Source organism: Chrysochloris asiatica, unplaced genomic scaffold (assembly GCF_000296735.1).
Source record: "Chrysochloris asiatica unplaced genomic scaffold, ChrAsi1.0 scaffold00085, whole genome shotgun sequence".
Classification (NCBI taxonomy): Eukaryota; Metazoa; Chordata; class Mammalia; order Afrosoricida; family Chrysochloridae; genus Chrysochloris; species Chrysochloris asiatica.
This window is the reverse complement of record NW_006408603.1, coordinates 10,393,169-10,415,692: the sequence shown is the minus strand read 5'-3', so window position 1 is coordinate 10,415,692 and position 22,524 is coordinate 10,393,169.

Here is a 22,524-nt window from a genome sequence, read left to right as displayed (position 1 = left end):
CCAGGGCCATCCCTTTATTTGTTGTTGTTGCTGTTAAGTACCATCAAGTATGTTCCGACTCATAGAGCCCCTGTATAGGGTTTCTGAGGAGAAACTGGTGAGCTTGAACTTGCAGTTCAAATGGCTTTGCAGTCTGGCACATTAACCTACAATGCCACACCAGGACTTTTATAGGAAGTGTTTAAATTGCCCATTCATATCAACCCAGTACATTGAGGAGACAAGCATGTTCCTTGATATGAAGAATCTTCTGTTTTGGTTGGAATTTTGAGCAACTGTATCCATAAGCAAAAGTCTAATTCACCAAATTGTAGCAATTTGCACTCACTCACAGTAGCAAACATCTTCATCTTCATTTGATCAGGTTCTGGTCAACTCTGCCCTAGCCATCCAAGCTAGGTCAAATGGGTACTAGCTGCAAGTTTGGGAATTCACACATCACCCTGCACTTCAGACCAGCTGACTCCTTCACTCTCAACCCTAACCCCCAGGGGCTAAGTCAGTGCCCTTGAGCTTAGGGGTTCACACAACTCCCTAAACTTCAGACCAGTCAGCTCTTCCTCTTATCTCTCTCATGTTAAGGTTAATGTGAGCTCACGGAACATGTCCAAACTCAGCCCATGTCCTCATTACTGTATTTCCCCCACTTCCACTCACAAGTAGACTAAGGTGGTCACTAGCAAGCATACTAGACTACTCCCAAGTTCCCCCTAACTTGTAATCCTAAAAGGGGGGATTCCCAATGGGCTGACTCTTCTTGCCTTGCACATCCAGTTCTAGAACTTAATATATTTGTTACTTCCAACCCCAAATATCATCATAAAGTCTCTTGTTGTCAGGCTGTTGTTAGGCATCATTGAGTCAGTTCTGACTCAGCAAGACAATGTACAGCAGAATAAGGCACTGCCTGGTCCTGTACCATCCTCACAATCATTCTTATGTTGTTGTTGTTGTTGTTAAGTGCCGTCAAGTCGGTTCCGACCCATAGCGACCCTGTACAGGGTTTCCGAGGGTGTAAATCTTTACGGGAGTAGAAAGCCTCATCTTTCTCCCACGGAGCGGCTGGTAGTTTCGAACCGCTGACCTTAAGGTTCGCAGCCCGATTCATAACCACTACACTACCAGAGCTCCCATTAAATAGCCACTGTGTCAATCCATCTCAGGGAGGGTCTTCCTCTTTCAATGAATGTCTATCTTACTAAGCATCATGTCCTTCTCCAGAGATTAATGCCTCCAGATAACAAGTCCAAATTACAAAAGATGAAGTCTCACCATTTTTGCTTCTAAGAAGCATTCTGGTTATATTTCTTCCAAGACAGATTTGTTCATTCTTCTAGTCCTGGTGTGGTATTGTTGAATAAGCACTGGACTTCTAACCACAAGATGGGCAGTTTAAACCAACCAGCTGCTCCTCCAAAACCCTATATAAGGGCACAATGAATAGGAACTGATTTGATGGCATTTGACAACAGCAAAAATTCTTCTTCTGTCTTCCAATTCATTTCTAGCTTTTGCATATATGTGAGGTGATTAAAAATGTTATGGCTTGAGTCACTCACACTTCAGCTATCAAAGTAATATCTTTGGTTTTGACACTTTAAAGAAGTCTTTTGCCCAATATGTTGATTCTTGACTGCTGCTTCCATGGGTGTTGATTGTGGATCCAAGTAAAATGAAATTCTTGAGAACTTCAATCTTTTTTCCATTTATTGATCCATTGTGAGGATTTTTGTTTTCTTTATGTTGAGGTAATTTTTTGCTCAATAATCTATGCTGAAGGTTATTTTCTTTGATTATCATCAGTAAGTATTACAAACTTGCTTCACTTTTAGCAACCAAGGTTGCATCATCTGCATATCACAAGTTGTTAATGAGTCTTCCTCTAACACTAATGCCATGTTATTCTTTATATAGTCCAGCTTCTCGGATTATTTGTTCAGCATATATATTTACTCAGTATGGGGGAAACATAAAACACTGACATACACATTTACTGATTTTGATCCATGCAGCATCTGTTCTGTTCTGTTTGAACTACTGTCTGCCTTTTGGTCTATGTACATTGTACAAGTTCTTCATGAGCACAACTAAGTGTTCTAGAATGCTCATTCTTTGAAATATTATCCATAGTTTGTTATTATCCACACAGTTAAATGCCTTTACATAATCAATAAAATACAGTGTCATAGATTGAACTGTGCCCTCTCCCCTCAAAAATTAGGTGTCAGTTTTGCTGGGTCATGATTCTCAGAAGCGTAGTGGTTACAAATCAGGCTGCTAATCTCAGGGTCAGCAGTTCAAAACTACCAGCTGTTCCATGAGAGAAAGGCTTTCTGCTCCCATAAAGATTTACAGCCTCGGAAACCCTGTACAGGGTCGCTATGAGTCGGAACCAACTCCACAGCACATAGCATAATGATGTAACGTGGCAGTTACATTATGATTCCCCAATAAGATGATTAAAATGGTCTGCAATAGACTTAAGGAGCCCTGGTGGCACTGCAGAATAAAATACTGAACTTCTAATCTCAAGGTCAGCTGATCAAACCCACAAGCCACTCCACAGGAGAAAGAGGAGGTTTTCTGTTTCTTGAAAAGATTTACAGCTTCGCTGATATGAAGTGAGGGGAGATGCACAAAAACACCCATACTTGCAGACAACACCCAGTTGACCTGGCTCAATGGCTGAATGATCAGAACTTGACTAGAGGAAGAAAGAAGAGTAATCCTTACAATCTGATGAACTTGACCTATACTTATGGATGTAGTAGCTCAAAAGAGGGGACGAATCTTCACAGCAAGGATCATTCCCACCCCCTCCATAAACAGGGTTGACAGGCATGGGCAACTTAGACATTGGCTAGCCAAAATGGGGTGTACTACAAAGGCATGAAGTGACTGTCTTACAAGCTTTCAAGAAGGAGCCTAGTTTCAGAGGGTATGGGAGAAGGTAGAATCTCTCCACTGAGTGGTTTCCAACCTGTCTGGAAAGGGCTAGTGAAAGGAGATGGGGATAAGACTCTTGTGGCTCAATAGTGAATGGTTGCTATCAGGACTGACTGTGAGTGTTGCATATGTAAAGGTAGACGTTTTGTAACAAAAGGAGGGGAGTGGCTGCTCTTGCAGTCCAGGAACGGAGGACCCTGGGACCATCAAGAGAGAAGAGCGGATTGTGGGACGCTACCCAGATAAACAGCGATGCCAGAGATTGAGGTAGAGACAATGACATAGCGAGATGGAGCGGCTGGGGACCCTGGACTCAGGGAGGAAGAGGAGCTGTGTGCTGATGGCCTGGGGGCGGGGGTGGGCTTGCGGGGTGTGCCTTTTGGTCATTTAAATGGTTATATATTCCTAAGTGCTTCAGTGTACATTAAAAAACAAACAAACAAACAAACAAAAACCCAGAGGGAATGAAAGCAAATGCTGTCGAATGATAGTGCATGGAAGGGATTGTAATCATTGCAGTAAAATGAAATACCATAAGATGAATGTAAAGCTGATGTTCTCCCATGTAAACTATCACCCAATTCATAATAAAAACTTTTTAAAAAGAATAAAGCAAACAGATTTTTTTAAAATGGTTGCAGAAAAGTACATCAACAGGGAGCTGTCAGAAATTCAAGGTGGATTCAGATGACCTGGAACAAGGAATATCATTGCTGACATCAGGTAAATCTTGGCTGAAAGCAGAATACCGAAAAGAGTATTACCTGTGTGTGATTGTCTATGCCTATGTGGATCAGGACAAATAACTTAGTGAAGATTTGTAATTTCAGAATACTTAATTTTGCTCACATGGAATCTGTACATAGATGAGTGGGCAGTTTTCTGAGGAGAATAAGAGGATACTGTGTGATTTAAAATCAGGGGAAGTATCTGTCAGAGTTGTATCCTTTCACCATATTTGTTCAATTTGTATGCTGAGCAAATAATTTGAGAAACTGTACTATATGAAGAGGAACTTGGCATCAGGATTGGAGAAATACTCATTAACAGCCCGTGATGTGCAGATGAAACAACTTGGCTTGCTTACAGCAGCAAGAACTTGAAACACTTACTGATGAAGATCAAAGAATACATGGATTACACCTCTGTGCAAAGAAAACAAAAATCTTCACAACTGGGCCAATACACATCATGATAAACAGAGGAAATATTGAAGTTGTCAAGTACTTCATTTTACTCAGATCTGCAATCAATGACCATAGAAGCAGCAGTCAGGAAATCAAACAGCATATTGTACTGAGTAAATCTGCTATAAAAGACCTCTTTAAAGTGTTAAAAGAAAAAAAGATGTCACTTTGAGGATTAAGATACACTTGACCCAAGCCATAATATTTTCAATAACCTCATATGCATGTGAAAGCTGGAAAATGAAAAAGGAAGACCAAAGAAGAATTGATGGATTGAATTATGTTGTTGATGAAGAATATTTAATATATCATGGATTGTCAGAAGAAAGAACAAATCTATCTTGAAATAAGTACAGCCAAAATGTTTACTATAAGTTAGGCTATTGAGATGCGGGCTTATATACTTTAAACATATTATCAGGAGAAACCAGTCCCAGGAGAAGGACTTCATATTCGATTAAATAGATGCTCAGCAAAACAATACGAAACAAACAAACAAAAAAATTAGGAAACCCCTCTGTGAGATGGGTTGAAATGGTGGCTTCGATAGAGGGCTCAAATAGAACAAGAGATGTGAGGAGGTACTGATGCAGCCAGTGTTGTGTTCTGTTGTACAATGGGTTACCATGAATCAGAATTGACTAAACAGCACCTAATGAGACAAGCTTGCTTGCTGAGAGCGAAGAAGACTTAAAATACTTACTGTTGTTGTTATTAGGTGCCATCAAGTCTGTACTGACCCATAGCGACCTTATGCACAGCAGAACGAAACACTGCCTGATCCTGGGCCAACCTCACTACTGTTGCCACACTTGAGCCCATCGATGCTGCCACTTCCCCAATCCATCTCATTGGGGATCTTCCTCTTTTTCTCTGACCCTCCACCTTACCAAACATAATATCCTTCTCCAGTGACTGCTCCCTCCTGACAATATGTCTGAAATATGAGAGAAAAAGTTTGGCCACCTTGGCCTCTAAGGAGCACTCTGGCTGCACTTCTTCCAAACGGATCTATTGGTTCTTTTGGCAGCCCATGGCACTTTCAGTATTCTCCTCCAACACAATAACTCAAAGGCATCAATTCTTCTACAGTCTTCTTTATTCACTGTCCAGCTTTTGCATGCATATGAGGTTATTGAGAATACCATGGCTTGGGTCAGGCGCACCTTAGTCCTCAAGCTGGCATCTTTGCTCTTCAAAGGTTTAAAAAGGTCTTATGCAGCAGATTTACCTAATGCAATACATTGTTTGATTTCTTGACTGCTGCTTCCATGGGTGTCAATAGTTGATCCAAGAAGAATGAAGTCCTTGACAACTTCAATCATTTCTCCATTGATAAGAATGTTGTTTATTGGTCCAGTGGTGAGGATTTTTGTTTTCTTTATATTGAGATGTAATCCATACCGAAGCTTGTGCTCTTTGATCTTCATCAGTAAATGTTTTAAGTCCTCTTCACTTTCATCAAGCAAGGTTGTAACATCTGCATATCACAGGTTGTTAATGAGTTTTCCTCCAATCTGGATGCCACATTTTTCTTCATAGAACTCAGCTTCTCAGATTATTTGCTCTGCATACAGGTTGAATAAGTGTGGTAAAAGAATATAACCTTGTCGCTCACCTTTCTTAATTTTAAAACATTCGGTGTTCCCATGTTCTGTTTGAACAACTGCTTCTTGGTCCAGGTACAGATTCCTCATGAGCACAAGTAAGTGTTCCGGAATATTTATACTTTGCAATGTTGTCCATAGCTTGTAATGATCCACATAATCGAAAATCTTTGCGGAGTCAATAAAGCATAGATAAACATCTTTCTGATATTCTCTGCTTTTAGCCAAGATCCATCAGACATCAGCAATGATATCCCTCATTCCACAGCCTCTTCTGAATCCGGCTTGAACCTCTGGAAGTTCTGATGAAGATCAAGGAACACAGCCTTCGGCATGGATTGCATCTCAATGTAAAGAAAACAAAAATCCTCACCACTGAACCAATAAACAACATTCTTATCAATGGAGAAGAGATTGAAGTTGTCAAGCGCTTCATTCTTCTTGGATCAACTATCAACACTTATAGAAGCAGTAGTCAAGAAATCAAACGACATATTGCATTAGGCAAATCTACTGCACAAGACCTTTTTAAAGTGTTGAAGAGCAAAGATGTCGGCTTGAAGACTAAGGTGCGCCTGACCCAAGCCATGGTATTTTCAATAACCTCATATGCATGTGAAAGCTGGACAGTGAATAAGGAAGACTGTAGAAGAATTGATGCTTTTGAGTTACGGTATTGAAGGAAAATATTGAAAGTGCCATGGGCTGCCAAAAGAACAAACAGATGTGTGTTGGAAGAAGTACAGCCAGAGTGCTCCTTGGAGACCAATATGGCCAAACCTCATCTCTCATGCTTTGGACAGATTGTCAGGAGGGACCAGTCCCTGGAGAAGGATATCATGTTTGATAGGGTGGAGGGTCAGAGAAAAAGAAGAAGACCCCCAGTGAGATGGATTGGCAAAGTGGCAGCATCAATGGGCTCAAGCATGGCAACAGCAGTGAGGTTGGCCCAGGATCGGGCAGTGTTTTGTTCTGCTGTGCATAAAGTCGCTATGAGTCGGTACTGACTTGATGGCACCTAACAACAGCAACAACAAAGACTTGTGTGTGTGTGTGTGTGAAGGCTGATACTATCATATATACACAGTTTAATGCATATTTATGTAAAGTTATCGTATCACTATGTCAGGATATAAAAACAATTTTAAGAGAGATTATCTCTGGGTTATATGAATATGGATGATTTTTATTTTCTTCATTTTTATTTGGCTGCATTTTTATTTTTATAAAATAAAAAGAAGTTAAAGAACTTTCGATCTTTAAAAAAAAAAGGAAAAGATTTACAGCTGTGGAAACCCTATACAGGGTCACTATGATGGCAGTGAGTTTGAGTTGTGCTTTGTTTTTTCTACAATACCCTTAATCTCTTCATAGCCCTGATCCTATGTAAGGGACTTTCTCAGGAATAGAGGCTGCAACATCTTTTATCTTACAAAGATAAAACGAGAGAGAAACGAGCAGAGAAAGAGGGACCTATTACTACCAAGAAAGAAGAGTCGTGACTGGAGTGTTTCCTTTGGCCCTGTGGCACCGGCACTATGAAGTATCTAGATCCAAAGGAAGATTGAAACTGTGAGAGAATAGGTTTCTATTTTTCAAAGTCATCCACTTGTGGTAGTTTTGTTATAGCTGCACTAAATAACTAATATACACAGGTAAACATCTTTCTGGTAGTCTCTGCTTTCTGCCCAAATCCATCTGACATCAGCAACAGCATCCCTCACTTCATGTCGTCTTCTTAATCTGACCTGAATTTCTGGCAGTTACCTGTTGATGTACTGTTGCAACCACTTTTTAATTATCTTCAGTAAAATTTTCCTTGCATGTGATATTAATGATATTGTTCCTTTCTTTGGAATGGGCACAAATATGGATCTCTTCCATTCAGTTGGCTAGGTATCTGTCTTCCAAACTTCTTGGCATAGATGAGTGAGTGCTTCCAGCATTGCATTTGTTTACTGAAACAGCTCAATTGGTATTCCATCATATCTTGGAGCCTTGTTTTTACCCAATGTCTTCAGTGCAGCTTAGACTTCTTCCTTTAATATCATTGGCTCTTGATCATATGCTACCTCTCGAAATTATTAAATGTCAACCCAATCTTTTTTGGTACAGTAACTCTGTATATTACTTCCAGTGTTTTTATGCTTCCTGCATCATTTAATATTTTGCCCATAGAATCCTTCAATGTTGCAATGCAAGGCCTGAATTTATCTTCAGTTCTTTCAACTTAAGAAATGCTGAGCATGTTCTTCCCTTATGGTTTTCTAAATCTAAATCTTCAGATATTTCTTTATGCTCTACTTTGTCTCCTGTTCAGCTCTGTTGTTGTTGTGAAGGGCTGTTGAGTCAGTTCTGACCCATAGCTAACCTGTATAGGGTTTCCAAGGAGCAGCTGGTGATTCTTGAACCGCTGACCTTGCAGTTCAAATGGCTTTGCAGTCTAGCTCATTAACCCACAGCGCCACACCAGGACTCTCTGTTCAGCTATAGTTTCATTGTATTCAACTACATAAAATTCTATGTTCTTTATGTTCAAATGCCTTCTTAAAGTCTCTACTGGGCCATCTTTAGACTTTAGAATCTCAAATTTAACGTATTCACAACAGACCTCTTGATTTATTTAAAAAACTCTTCACTTCTATTCGTTCATGACTTAGCAGATAAGTCTAAGTCATCGTCATTTCTTAACTGTTAATAGCCTCCCATTGGTCTCCATATTGTGAATTCCTCAAACTGCAACCAGATAAGTAACTTTTTTTAAAACACAAATCAGATAATTCTCAAAGCCCTTAAGCCCCTTCCCATCACTCTGAGACTAAAATTCAAACTTTTTTTCTTGACTTCTTGCTTCCTGCCCTTTTCTGTTCTGTGTCCCATGACCACTTACATCTTTCTTTAACTCAGAACTCCTTAGAAAAGGAAGCAAAGTCATCCTTGTTAGCAAGATTTACCATATTAGTGCAAAGCCAATACATTTGGCCTAGAAAAAGTTTCCACAGTAAAGCTGCTTAAGCAATGTTATGTACTGAGTTGTACCTCCCCCAAAAATATGTTGACCTTGTTTGGTAAAGTAGGGTTTGAAAAAGATGTTATCAATTAAGTTAAAGAAATTAGGGTGAGTGAGGTAAGCCTTAATCTTAGTCCTTTCTGAGTGGCTCCTGATTGTGTAAGAAGACAGTCAGGTAGAAAGAGTCACAGATCAGGGAAGATGCCTTGTGAATATACATCACCAAGCCAAGGAGCACCAAGAGATGTAAGTGGCTACAGAAGCTGAAAAGACATTGAAGAATTTTCTCCTAGAACCAGCAAAGAGAAAGTGGATACCCTGTATTCCTGTATTTGGACTCCTGGTCTCTAGAACTACGAGACAATAAATTTAATTTTTTCAAGTTTATTATTATTATTATTGTGAATTGAGTGAAGATTTACCAAGAAGATCATCAGTTTTATATTCAACGAATTAGACGCTTTGTTTCATCTCAATGAATGCAATCCCCTCCATGCAACAACAGCTATTTGGCTTCATCCCTGTGGTATGTTGTTTGTTGTTGTTAAGTGCCTTCATTTAGGTTTGGACTCATAGCAACCCTGTATAGGGTTTCCAAGGAGCGGTTGGTGAGCTTGAACTGCCGACCTTGCTGTTCAAACCAGCGTGTATATATATATATATATTGTTGCTGTTGTTGTTATGTGCTGTGGAGTCGGTTCCAACTCATAACGACCCTTCACAGAGTTACTGAGGCTGTAAATCTTTACAGGAGCCGAAAGCCTCATCTTTCTCCCACAGAACAGCTGGTAGTTTCAAACTGCTGACCCTGAGGTTAGCAGCCCGATTCATAACCACTATGCTACCAGAGCTCCTATATCCATATGTGTATATTATATATATATATTCATCTTTTATCATATATATACACACACCCCATTCTTCCTCTCATACCTATTCAGTTGGTCCCTGGCTCTGTCCATGTACCTACACACAATTGTTCCAAGGTTGTGATGTATCACCATTTATCCCCTTTATCCCTTGCGTACTTCCCTGCATCTTTACCTGTCTTCATCATTTTTCTGCCAACCTCCCTCTTATTGTATGTTGCCTCCCCCTCATCCAAGTTAACGTGTGTCTACCCTCTACCCAGTGAATTACTCTCCCTTCCCTCCCATCCCTGGTAACCATCAAAAAATGATTCTTTTAATATGAAAACTGTTTCTTAAATTTGTACAATAATGGTTTCATACAATATTTGTCCTTTTGTGATTGACTTATTTCACTCAGCATAATGTCCTTCAGGTTCATCTATGTTATGAGGCGTTTCACAGATTCATCATTATTCTTCAATGTTGCATAGTGTTCCATTGTGTGTATGTACCAAAGTTTGTTTATCCATTCTTCCATTGGTGGACATTTAGGCTGCCTCCATCTTTTTTGCTATTGTGAACAGTGCTGCAAAGAGCATCAATATGCATAACTCGTGTCCTAGATCTTATTTCTTGTGGATGTATACCAAGTAGAGGAATTACTGGGTCATACAGCATTTCTACTTTGAACTTTCTGAAGATGCACCACACAATTTTCTACAGTGGTTGAATCATTTTACAGTCCCACCAGCAATGTAGGAGGGTCCATGTTTCTCCACACCCTAACCAGTGTTTGTTGTTTTCGAATTTTCTGAACTTTGCTATTAATGCTGGTGTGTGATGGTATCTCATTGTTGTTTTGATTTGCATCTCTGGTGTGGTGCTATAGGATAAGCACTGGACTGCTAACCACAAGATCAGTGATTCAGACCTACCAGCTGATCTTCGGAAACCCTATATAGGGTAGTTCTGAGTCAGAATCTATTAGATGGCACTTAACAACTAGATTATTATGAGAGAGATACTGAATTACTTCAGTATCAGACATACTTCTTTGGACTCATGGTGTGGCGCTGTAGGATTAGCACTGAACTTCAAATCACAAAGTTGGCAGTTCAAACTCACCAGCTGCTCCTCGGAAACCGTATACTGGGTCGCTATGAGTTGGAACAAACTCAATGGCACTTAACAACAACAACAATAGTTAATGATTGTGAATATTATATGTCGGTGGCTGCTTGAATGTCTTCTTTGGTAAAGTGTCTATTCATGTCCTACACCCATTTTTTAATTGGGTTGGTTGTCTTTTTGTAAATTTTAGACACATCGTTGCAAAAAAATGTTTCCCAGTCTGTGGGCTCCCTTTCTACTCTTTTGGTGAAATCTTTTAAATCTTTTTCCACATTGAGTGTGTTTTTGTGTATGGTGTGAGATTTCATTCTTCTACAAATGGATTTCCAGCTTTGCCAGCACTTTTGTTGAAGGGACTATGTTTTCCTCCTTTAAAGACAATGCCTTTCTGCTCTTATTTAAAGCCACACAATATGTTCTATTTTGCTATGGCTGCCCTAAGAGACTAAGGCAAATAAGAAATGGAGGGTACACTAAAAATAAAGCCAAAAATAGAAGACAAACACAGAATAATTTTTATTAAGCTAGCTTTTAACTCAGTTGCCTGTATATTTACTTCTGTTTCCTTTCTTACATGTCACAGGAGGACAGAAATATATTATCCTGATTGTTGTTGTGTTTTTGTTTTGTTTTTTCTTAGCTTCCTATTAAGACCACTGGGGTGAGAGTCTGCTAAAATCTCTTAGGCACAACTGACTTGCAAAGCATGTAGCAGTCTTCCTGTTCCCACACACAGTCTTTCCTTAGCTAGTATTTTCAGACATGCCAAAGAAAGAATATGATATTGGGTATCTCAGTGTACCTTAAATCGTGACCCTTCTCCCCCGCAAACAAGGAAGAAATAGCTTTTTATAGCTCTTGGGATTAAGAACAGAATTTAAAATGAGTAAATTTAAATATGGCATTGTTACTTTAAAGTATCATACACAGGCCTCCTGAGTATCCCTTCTGTCATTCTTTTCAGATGAAAAAAGATAAAAGATGAATTAAAGTACTGCTTAAGACATTTTGTGTTATGTGGACACACTTTTTAAAGCAGAGCTTCCCTATTCACCTATTTAGAAAATACTTCAGTAAAATAACTTTTAAATGCTTTTAAATTTTCTTTTGGATTCACACATAACAATAATTGTGAGGATGATACAAAACTGGGCAGTGTTTCATTCTATTGTGCAAAAGATTGCTATGAATTGGAACTGACTCAATGGTACCTAACAACAACAACAACAAATCAAATTTTCTTTATGTTAACCATTTCTATTGAAATCTGACTATCATTCTTGGAAAGACTATATAAATTTAACATTATGTTTCCTGTCTTAAGTCATGTTTTCTACGGAAGCAAAGCCAGTGAAATATATATATACTTTTGAAATGTTCTGTTTGGCTCTTGTGCCTCTTTACTTCTTTCATTTGCTTTAGCATCTCTACACGGGAGAGCAAGTTTTAAGAATCACTTGACATCCATTTTGGTCTTTTCCTTCTTTCTTGTCGTCTTAATGACCTTTTGCTTTACTCCTGTATGATGTTCTTGATGTCATCCCACAACTCTTCTGGTCTTCAATCTTTAGTGCTTAATGCATCAAATCCGTTCTTCAGATGATCTCTAAATTCAGGTGGCCTATATTCAAGGTCATATTTTGGCTCTTGCAGACTTATTTTCATTTTCTCTGGAGTGGCTCTCCAACATAGAGATGCTAAAACAAATGGAAGAAGTGAAGAGGTACAAGAGCTGAACAGAAAATTTCAAAAATCAGCTCAAGTAGACAAAGTCAAATATTATAAGAAAATGTACAAAGACCTAGAGTTAGAAAACCAAAAGGGAAGAACACACTCAGCATTTCTCAAGCTGAGGGAACTGAAGAAAAAAGTCAAGCCTCAACTTGAAATATTGAAGGATTCTCTGGGCAAATTATTGAAAGAAGCAGAAAGCATCAAAAGAAGATGGAAGGGAATAGACACTTCACCAAGGAAGAGATCTGGGCAGCCAACAATCATATGAAGAAATGTTCATGATTATTAGAGAGATGCAAATCAAAACAACAATGAGATATCATCTCACACCAGCAATAACAGAAAAGATTTTTAAAAATAGAGGACAATAAATGCTGGTGAGGATGTGGAGTGACTGGGAGCCTCCTACATTGCTGGTGGGATTGAAAAATAGTCCAACCTCTCTGGAAAGCAATATAGCACTTCCTCAGAAGGTTGGAAATAGAAATACCTTATGATCCAGCAATTCCTCTACTTGTTCTTTACCCACAAGAAATATGAGTCATAACACAAGTAGATATATGCACACCAATGTTCATAGCAGCACTATTTATAATAGCAAAAGGATGGAGACAGCCTAAGAGCCTATCAATGGAAGAATGGATAAACAAACTGGTACACACACATAATGGAATATTATGCTACCTTGAAGAACAAGGAAGCTGCAAGCCACCGCATAACATGGATGAAACTTGAGGACATTATATTGAGTGAAATTAGTCAGTCACAAAAGGAGAAATACTGCATAGGACCACTACTGTAAAAGAGTAAGAAAAAGAACCCACACTAAAAGGGGGGTAAAAAATTCTTTTCTGGTTACTGGGATGTATGGGGTGGGGTGAGAGGAGGGAGGGGAAGGTGGAGTGCAGGGTAGGGAATAGATAGCTTGGGTGCTGGGGGTTGAGGGGCAATACACAAGAAGGGGGAGGGGAATGGAAGAACAAGGTGGATGCAGGTTTGCATAGGCTAAGTGGAACAGATGTAAATAATGATGTATGCACAACCTTAGAACAACAGGGCTCTGGGATACAGGGATTGAGGCATGGTTTGAATGGGTAAAAAAGGAGAAATAAGGTTAAGATTCCTGGCTGTCTTTTGAATCTTGGTTTCCCTTGCCTACCATTGTAAAATAGGAACTCAATGGGGAGAGAAAGGAGTAGCCAGAAACATCACCATAGAAAGCTTGTAAGTCCGTCTTCCATCTCTAACTGATTGGAATACCTAAAATGTGGCTAGAACTTGCCCAGTAAAGTAGGCTTCCTGTGGAGTCTTTGTATTGCATAAGACCATTGGTGGAATCCTGAACCCCATCCAGAATTTTCTGAGGTGGGAAATTTCCACTTGAAAGAACAAACAGACCAGCCTGAGGTGGCTGGAAGAACAGAAAATACTTCTTGATAGAAAGACCAGCAGGAAAAAATCAAAAACAACAACGGCAGTCCAATTGACTACTGCAGAAATGGGCAAGTTGTTCACCTCAAGGCAAACCCCCTTCCAAGACTAAGACTCAAAACTCAAGCAGGCATGTGGTCTTGCTGGTGACCAAGTTGGTCTACCCATAAGGGGAAGTGGGGGGGAAATAGCAATGTAGTTGTGACCTAAGTCTGACCATGTTCAATAGACTCCTGTGAACCTGGGTTGAGACCTGGTTGTCCTGCAATATGGCAAGACCTGGGGAGTCCTGGGCTCAGAGACAGTGACATGGCCACAGAGGACTAGAGTGGAGAGGGAAGTGTCCAACTGATATGAAGTGAAGGGAGATGCACAAGAACACCCATATTTGCAGATAGTACCCACTTGATTGGCTTCAACGGCTGGATGATCAGAATTCAACTAGAAGAAGAAAGAAGAGGAAAAAAAAGAGTAATCTGCTACAATTTGATGACCTTGACCTATGCTTCTGGACATAGTAGCTCAAAAGAGGAAACAAATCTTTACAGTGAGTATCATTCCCACCCCCTCGATACACAGGGTGACAGGGATGGGCAAGCTAGACATTGGTTACCCAAAATTGGGGGGGGGGGCCTACAAAGCAGCTCTGGTAGCATAGTGGTTACGAATTGGCCTGCGAATCGCAAGGTCAGCAGTTCGAAACTACCAGCTGTTCCGCAGGAGAAAGATGAGGCTTTCTGCTCCCGTAAAGATTTATAGCCTCAGAAACCCAGTACAGGTTTGCTATGAGTCAGAACCGACTCCACAGTACATAACCACCACCACCACAAAGGCACAAAGTGACTGGCTTACAAGCTTTCAAGAGGGAGCCTAGATCCAGAGGGCGTGGAGGAAAGTAGAATCTCCACTGAGTAGTATCCAGTCTGTCTGGGCAGGGCTGATGAAAGCAGATAGGGTTAGCACTCATGTGGTACAATAGTGAATAATTGCTATCAGGACAGACTGAGGGTTGGAAATGTAAAAGTAGACATTTTGTAATAAAAAGGAGGGGAGTGGTTGATTTTGCAGTCCAGGAACAGTGGGAGAAGAGCTGAGTGTAGAACCCTACCCACAGAAGCAGGGACACCAGAGGTGGAGGCAGAGACAATGACATGAAAAGATTGAGCAGCTGGGGATTCTGGATTCAGGGAGGGAGAGGGGCTGTGTACTGATGGCCAGGGGGCAGGCTTGCGGGGTGTACCCTTTGGTTGTTTGATGATGCATGGAGGGGATTGTTATCATTGCAATGAGACAAAATGCAGTAGGATGAATGTAAAGCTAATGTTCTCCCATGTAAACTATCACATAATTCACAATAAAAATTTAAAAAAAAAAAAAAAGAAGATGGAAGGAATACACAGAGTCACTGTACCATTTCAAGAGGTAGCATATGATCAGGAGCCAATGATCCTGAAGGAAGAAGTCCAAGGTGTGTTAAAGGCATTGACAAAGAACAAGCCACCAGAAATTGATGGAATACAAATTGAAATCTTTCCACAAACTGATGCGGCACTGGAGGCACTCACTCATCTATGCCAAGAAATTTGGAAGACAACTACCTGGCCAAATGACAGGAAGAGATCCGTATTTGTGCCCATTCCAAAGAGAGGTGACCCAACAAGACGCTGCAATCTTAAGACAATATCACTGATATCCCATGTGAGTAAAGTTTTACTAAAGGTAATGATACAAAAACGGCTGCAAGCATACATTGACAGAGAACTTACAGAGGTTCAAGCTAGTTTCAGAAGAGGAAGTATAATGAGGTATCGTTGTTGACATCAGATGGATCTTGGCTGAAAGCAGAGAATACCAGAAAGATGTTTTCCTGTGCTTTATTGACTATGCAAAGGCTTTTGATTATTGGACAGTGATTAAGGAAGGTCAAAGAAGAATTTATGTATTTGAATTATGGTGTTGGAGGAGAATATTAAAAGTGCCATGGGCTGCCAAAAGAACAAACAGATCTGTGTTGGAAGAAGTACTGCCAGAACGCTCCTTGGAAGCCAGGATGGCCAAACTTTGTCTCTCATACTTCAGACATATTGTCAGGAGGGACCAATCACTGGAGAAGGAAACCATGTTTGGTAAAGTGGAGGTTCGGAGAACATGAGGAAGACCCCCAATGAGATGAATTGGCAAAGTGGCCGCAGCAATCAATTCAGGCATAGCAACAGTTGTGAGGTTGGCCCAGGACCCATCAGTGTTTCGTTCTGTTGTGCATAGGGTCACTATGAGTCAGTACCAACTCGATGGCACCTAACAACAACAACAACAAATATATATAGGGAGAGAGAGACAGAGAAGTTTATTATCAAGGAAATGGCTTTTCAATTGCATAATCCCAGGTCCCCAGTGGAAGACAGAGAAAATCCCTCCCGCATGTCCATTATATTGGGTACAGGCCACAGCCCCAAGGAAACATCTTTTCAGTTGATTGGCTGCTCGTAGCCAATTATCAAAGATTTAACTATGCCTGTATTAGGTTTCATCAGCATGGGAATAAGTACATCTCACCTGCTAAACCTTGGGAAATCCTGGCCTAGTCAAGTTCACACTAACCCTAGCCATTACACTTCCCAACTGGGAAATTATATTTGATTATATTAGTCATGATAATGACAGTAAATTGTCTATGAGTTGCTTTTTTAAATATACTAACCACATCCGAGTCCTGGTGTGGTGCTGCCAGATAATGCACTGGACAGCAAGGTCAGTTTGGACCTTGCAAATTCAGTGGTTCAAACTCACGAGCAGCTCTTTGGAAACCCTTTACAGGGCTGCTATGAGTCAGAACCAACTCAAGGGCACTCAACAACCACAACCACAATCACATAAGATTTCATCTAGAAAATCCTGCTGCTTAAATGTGAGCTAAATGCTAAAATCAAGTCAATCCATGAGTGGGTACCTTTTTTGTTAAAGATAAAGATCATTTATGCTATTTTTAGAATCACCTTGGCTAAAGATTTTGAATGCAGTAAGAAATCTATATACCTCAGACACTTGGCTAACCAAGAAGGTCAGGTTAAGGTTTCAGGAGGCATTTCTCCACCTCATCAGTCTGAGAGCATAAATATGTCTAAGTAATAAAGGAAACAACAATGAATGTAAGTATCCTGAATGTGTAGATTATTATCATAGTGCAAAAATTAAAGATGCCAGTCAGTGCACTTTAGATTTTTATCATTGGCATCAGTAAAAATAAATTAGAGGGAAGAGAATAGATACATAGATAGATATTTCCAAAAATAAAAGTTTCTTTCTTACAAGGAGCATATTCTCTGTATCATTCTTAATCTGCCTGTTTTCCTAATGTTATTAAATACCATCAACTTGGTTCCGACTCACAGAGACCTAGTATAGGGTTTCCAATGTTGTAAATCTTTTTGGTAGCAGAAAGTCACATCTTTCTCCCATGGAGCAGCTGGTGGTCTCAAACTTCCAACCTTGTGGTTTGCAGTGACCAGTGCTTATCCAACATAGCCATTGTGCTTCTGATCCCTCCTCCTGTTGTTTTTGTTAAGTGCTGCAGAGTTGGTTCCAACTCATGGCAACCCTGTTTAGGGTTTCAGAGAAGCAGCTGGTAAGTTTGAACCACAGAACCTGTGGTTAACAGTTAAATGCTTATCCTACAGGACTCCCCAAAAAATATGGAATACTTCATGAAAATTTGCTTGAAACACCACTGTCCTGTGTATCATGGAAGTTTCTATCCTTGAAGTCATTTTTTTCCTCTCTTCTTTGTACTATTCTATTATCATATGCAATAGGTTGTCAGGTCCTATTGATGTTACTTTTTACAGCAAACTTTCATCAGTCCCCTTCTCTCTAATCCCCGGCTAGCATCCTAATTCAGGGACACATTAGCTACTGCATACACTGCTATAATAACTAGCCTTCCAACTGGCCTCTGTATTTAGCCTCTTCCTAACCCAATGTATCTTAAACACTCTTGCCAAACTAATTTTCCTAATAAACTGAGTGCCTCACAATCTCTAAAATAAAGTGTAGAATCTCCAGCCTAGCGTTTAAAACCATCTGGTCACAATCCAATTTGGTTTTCCTTTATTCCTTTTCACAGCTATTTTTTTTGCTTTGTTTCAACTCAGACTCCTCACCCTAATTTCTTGCTCTCCGGACTCTCAGGAAATAGGAAATGGCTTTTCCTTCCTTCTCTGCATTTGCAGATTCTAGTCTTTCCTAAAGGGTCAAAGTTGAGCTCAATGTCACATCCTCCACCAAGCCACCTCTTAATTTCTCTGTCTGGATGTAATTACTTCCTCCTCTAAAGTATTCTAGAAGTTATGTAAATGCCTCCCTCTCAATTTGTGTCTTGTTTTCTCTTTCAACTCCTTTAGAAGAAGACCCAGCTTTTATATCTTCTAATTGAATAATGCAGTAATAGTTGCATAATGGCCAACTAAATAAATAATAGTTGAAAAAGTAAATATGTACAAATGCAATAAATAAGAGACAACAACATATATGTTTTGGGTTTTTTTGTTTTTAAATTTATGCTGTTATTAACAGCATATCAGTTTTATGTGATGAAGACAGGATCTAGTACATAGAAAAATATTAGACTTCACTTTTTGTTGTTGTTAAGTGTGGCTATAATCCCATTTAGGAATGGATGTCTTGGTTATATCAATGAGATAAGATTTGTGTAGAATGTATTTTGAGTCGATCTCTTTGGGGATATAAAAGAGAAGAAATAAGCAAACAGAAGAAAAATGGGGTATTGTAGATGCTAAAACACTTGGAGTCCCCCAAAGAACCATGAAGCAGAAGCTGAAAAGATAAGAACCTTCTTCCGGAGAAAGAAGAAAACCTTCCTGAGAAAGAGAAAACCTTCCCCTAGAGGCAGCATTCTGAATTTGGACTTTCAGTCTTCTAGAGTGTGAGGAATTAAATTTGTTTGTTAAGGCCATCTACTTGTAGTGTTTCTGTTATAGAGGTACTAGATAACTAAAACAGATAGCAATATATAAAAGAAGCTTTTCTAAGAAATATCTGCTGAAAGCATTTACTCTAAATGATATATTCTAATACAAGGTTTATAAGAAGTTTTTGATGAACAAATATGCCTAGTTCTCTCATTTTCACTTTCTTTACTATTAATAACAGTCATTGCTACTGACTTGACTCTAGGTACTTGAAATCATGTTTGAAGTGGCATCTGTTCTAAATATGGTCAAAGTGAATCTATCAACTCATTTCTTAAAAGAGAAAGTTACTGTTTCACTATGAACTTTCAAGATTACCATTAAAACATCAAAATATTAATTTTTCCATGTGTACCTAGTAAACTGCTTAGTTCATAGTGGAGCACTAAATATTGAGTGAATGAATCAACAAAATAAAAGTGCAAATAACATTTGACAGCAATTATCTGGTGGCGTTTTTGGTGTGACACTGTAGGATAAACACAGGACTAACTGCTAACCATAATGTTGGCAGTTCAAACCCACAAGCTACTCTTTGGAAACACTTTCAGGGTCACTATGAGTCAGAACTGACTTAAGAGCACTTAACAACAATTTGGTGATGAAGGGGGCCTGGTGTGGTGCTATAGGATAAGCACTGGACTACTAACCACAAGGTTAACAGTTCAGACATACTTGGAAATTCTTTACAGGGCCCTATGAGTTGGAACTGACTCAATGTCACTTAACAACAACATCTGGGGTACTGTATGTTAAGTACTGGACTGCTAACTGCAAGGACAACAGTTCAAACCCACTACCAGCTCTACAAGAGAAAGATGAGACTTTCTGCTCCCATATAGATTAACAACTTCAGAAACCCTACAGAGGGTGGCTATGAGTTGGAATTGAATCAATGGCAGTGATTTTGGTTTGGATTGGTATCTGTGAGTGGTAATGATGCTCCAAGAAATACAGCAGATAGTGAGTTGAATAGAGAATTACTGTACAGTAAATGTGAATATTTGTTGAGTTAAATTCATATAATTTTGGAGCGCATATTTTAGCAGATACTCCTGTTATGGCACTGTAGAATCAGCACTGGACTGCAAACCACAAGTTGGGTTTGGCAGTTCAAACCCATCAGTTGCTCCTTGGAAACCCTATACAGAGTCATTTTGAGTTGGAACAGACTTGACGGCACTTAACAACAACATTTATTTAGGTTTTTCTCCATGTTAACTCCATGAGGACAAAGACATGATGACTTACCTTTCCCACATTGCCTAATGCTTGGCAAATTGTAGTTACTCAAATACTCACTGAGTGAGAATATATGAGTTTAGACCTATGCTGTCCTGCCCAATATGGTGGACACTAGCCACATGTGATTCTTTAAATTTAAATTAATTCAACTTTAAATAAATTAAGCCACACTGGACACTTAGGCATCCATGAAGCTAAACCTCTTTCTATACATATTCTAATTAAATTGTCACAAGACCAGAATCTTTTTCATGTTTGTTGTTAAGTGCTCTGGAGTCAGTTCTGACTCATAGCAACTTTGTATAGGGTTTCTGGACTGCTAACCACTGCAGCTGGTGAGTTTGAACTGCCAGCCTTGTAATTAGCAGCCCAATGTTGCTCCAACAGCACTACACCGAGTCCATACTGGACACTGTTGTTGTTGTTGTTGTTGTTAAGTGCCATCGAGTCTTTTCTGACCCATAGCAACACTGTATAGGGTTTCCAAGGAGCAGCTGGTGAGCTTGAACCGCCGACTTTGCAGTTCAAACCTTAGCAGACAGCATTTCCATCATTGCAGAAAGACCTATTGGACAGCACTATTACAGACCTACTGGATAGATGTAGACTATTTTTCACATTTTGCAGAAATACTGAATTTAGGGAAGTTGACACTTACTCAAAATCAATCCTCAGAAGCAGAACTCGGATTAAAACTCTTAAAGCAATTTTCATTGTTATTAAGTCAACTTTGGTTCATTTCAGAACTCTAATTGTATGCAGTCCTAACTGAGAACTCTAATAATATAATGAGATGCACGGTCTTTGTCTTATGATGACCAGGGCTATTTAATTTTTGCATTTTAACTGATCAGTTTTCTGGTTCTAAAAGCAATAAAGCATATATACTAGGAAATAATGGAACTGGAAATTCTATACCTCTGTTGTAAAAGAAGAATGTAATACTGATTTTTAAAATGTTTTCCCAGTGCGTAGCTAAACAAATTATGATAGGATTCTGGTCTTGTGCCAATTCAATTAGGATACACATAGAATGAGGTCTAGCTTTACGGATGCTGTTTGGTTTTCTTTTCTTTAAAGCATTCCTATTTAGTTACTAATTTGGAAGGACTATTGATCTCTAAATAAATAAAACCATGAAATTTGTTCAGATTTAGGATTCTGATTTACAAAAGATTTTTCTCAATATTTTTGACAGCATTAGTATCTCTTTAAATGTTTTTAGAGAAAAGAACCTTATTTTCTACAACTTCCATAAAGTATTTATTTATGATATCAGTATCCAGTGTACACTGGAAAGAGAAATCCTGTTCTTCCTGAGGACAGGAATAAGTATAAATAGGTGATGATGTGTTCAGTCTCAGGGCTTACCCTAGTATTAGGCTATGAAGCAGGCAAGGCGAGGAAAAGATCATTTGGAGTTTAGGGATCTCTCAAATGTTGTAAGTCTAGAGTACTTATGGCTAGCAGAATTGCTAAGCTGAAAAGTCCTTCTTGATACATGCTGGTTATGCCCTGAGTAGAAAAATGTGGTTGGAAAAGTGATTTCTGTTTTATTTCCATAAAAATTTGAAAATATGTAAAAAGAACAAGCGATGAGAGAGATCACATTTGAGAATAAAGGAAACATCTCAGAAATGTTTGGTTATTTATTTTATTATTTATTTTGTCTGGTTATTTATTTTTCTTGGTAGCCTTTATTTTTTCATCGGGCAAAGCAGCCTACAAAATAGTTCAATGTCAGCACTAAAGCTACATAACCACAGGACCAAAGAAAGAGGGTGTGTTTTTACTGCTGTTTCACCTACAGTGAAATTAAAGAAATCTTTTACTTGGTTGTTGCTGTTAAATGCTGATGAGTCAGTTCTGACTCATAGTGACCCTGCATAGGGTTTCTAACGCTTTAAATCTTCGCAGAAGCAGAAAGGTTCCTCTTTCTCCAGCAGAATGACTAATGGGCTCAACCCAGGACCTTGTGGTTCACCATCCAGTCTTTATAGTATGGAGCCACTGCACTCTGGATAAGTAGGTAGAATTCTTCAAGTTCTTCATCACTGGCCTTAGTGGTTGGTGGGTAAATTTCAATAATAGTGGCACTAACTGTTCTTCCTTGTAGATGTATGGATATTATTCTATTACAGTGTTGTACTTCAAGCTAGATCTTGAAATGTTCTTTTTTATGATAAATGCTATATTCTTAAATCTGTCATTCCTGGCATAGTAAACCATACAATTGTCAGATTCGAAATGGCCAGTACTAGTCCATTTCAACTCACTAATGCCTAGGATGGAGTCCTGGTGTGGCGCTGTGGGTTAATGTTCTAGACTGTACAGTCTGTTTGAACCACAAGGTTGGTTGTTCAAACTCACCAGCCACTCCTCAGAAACCCTATA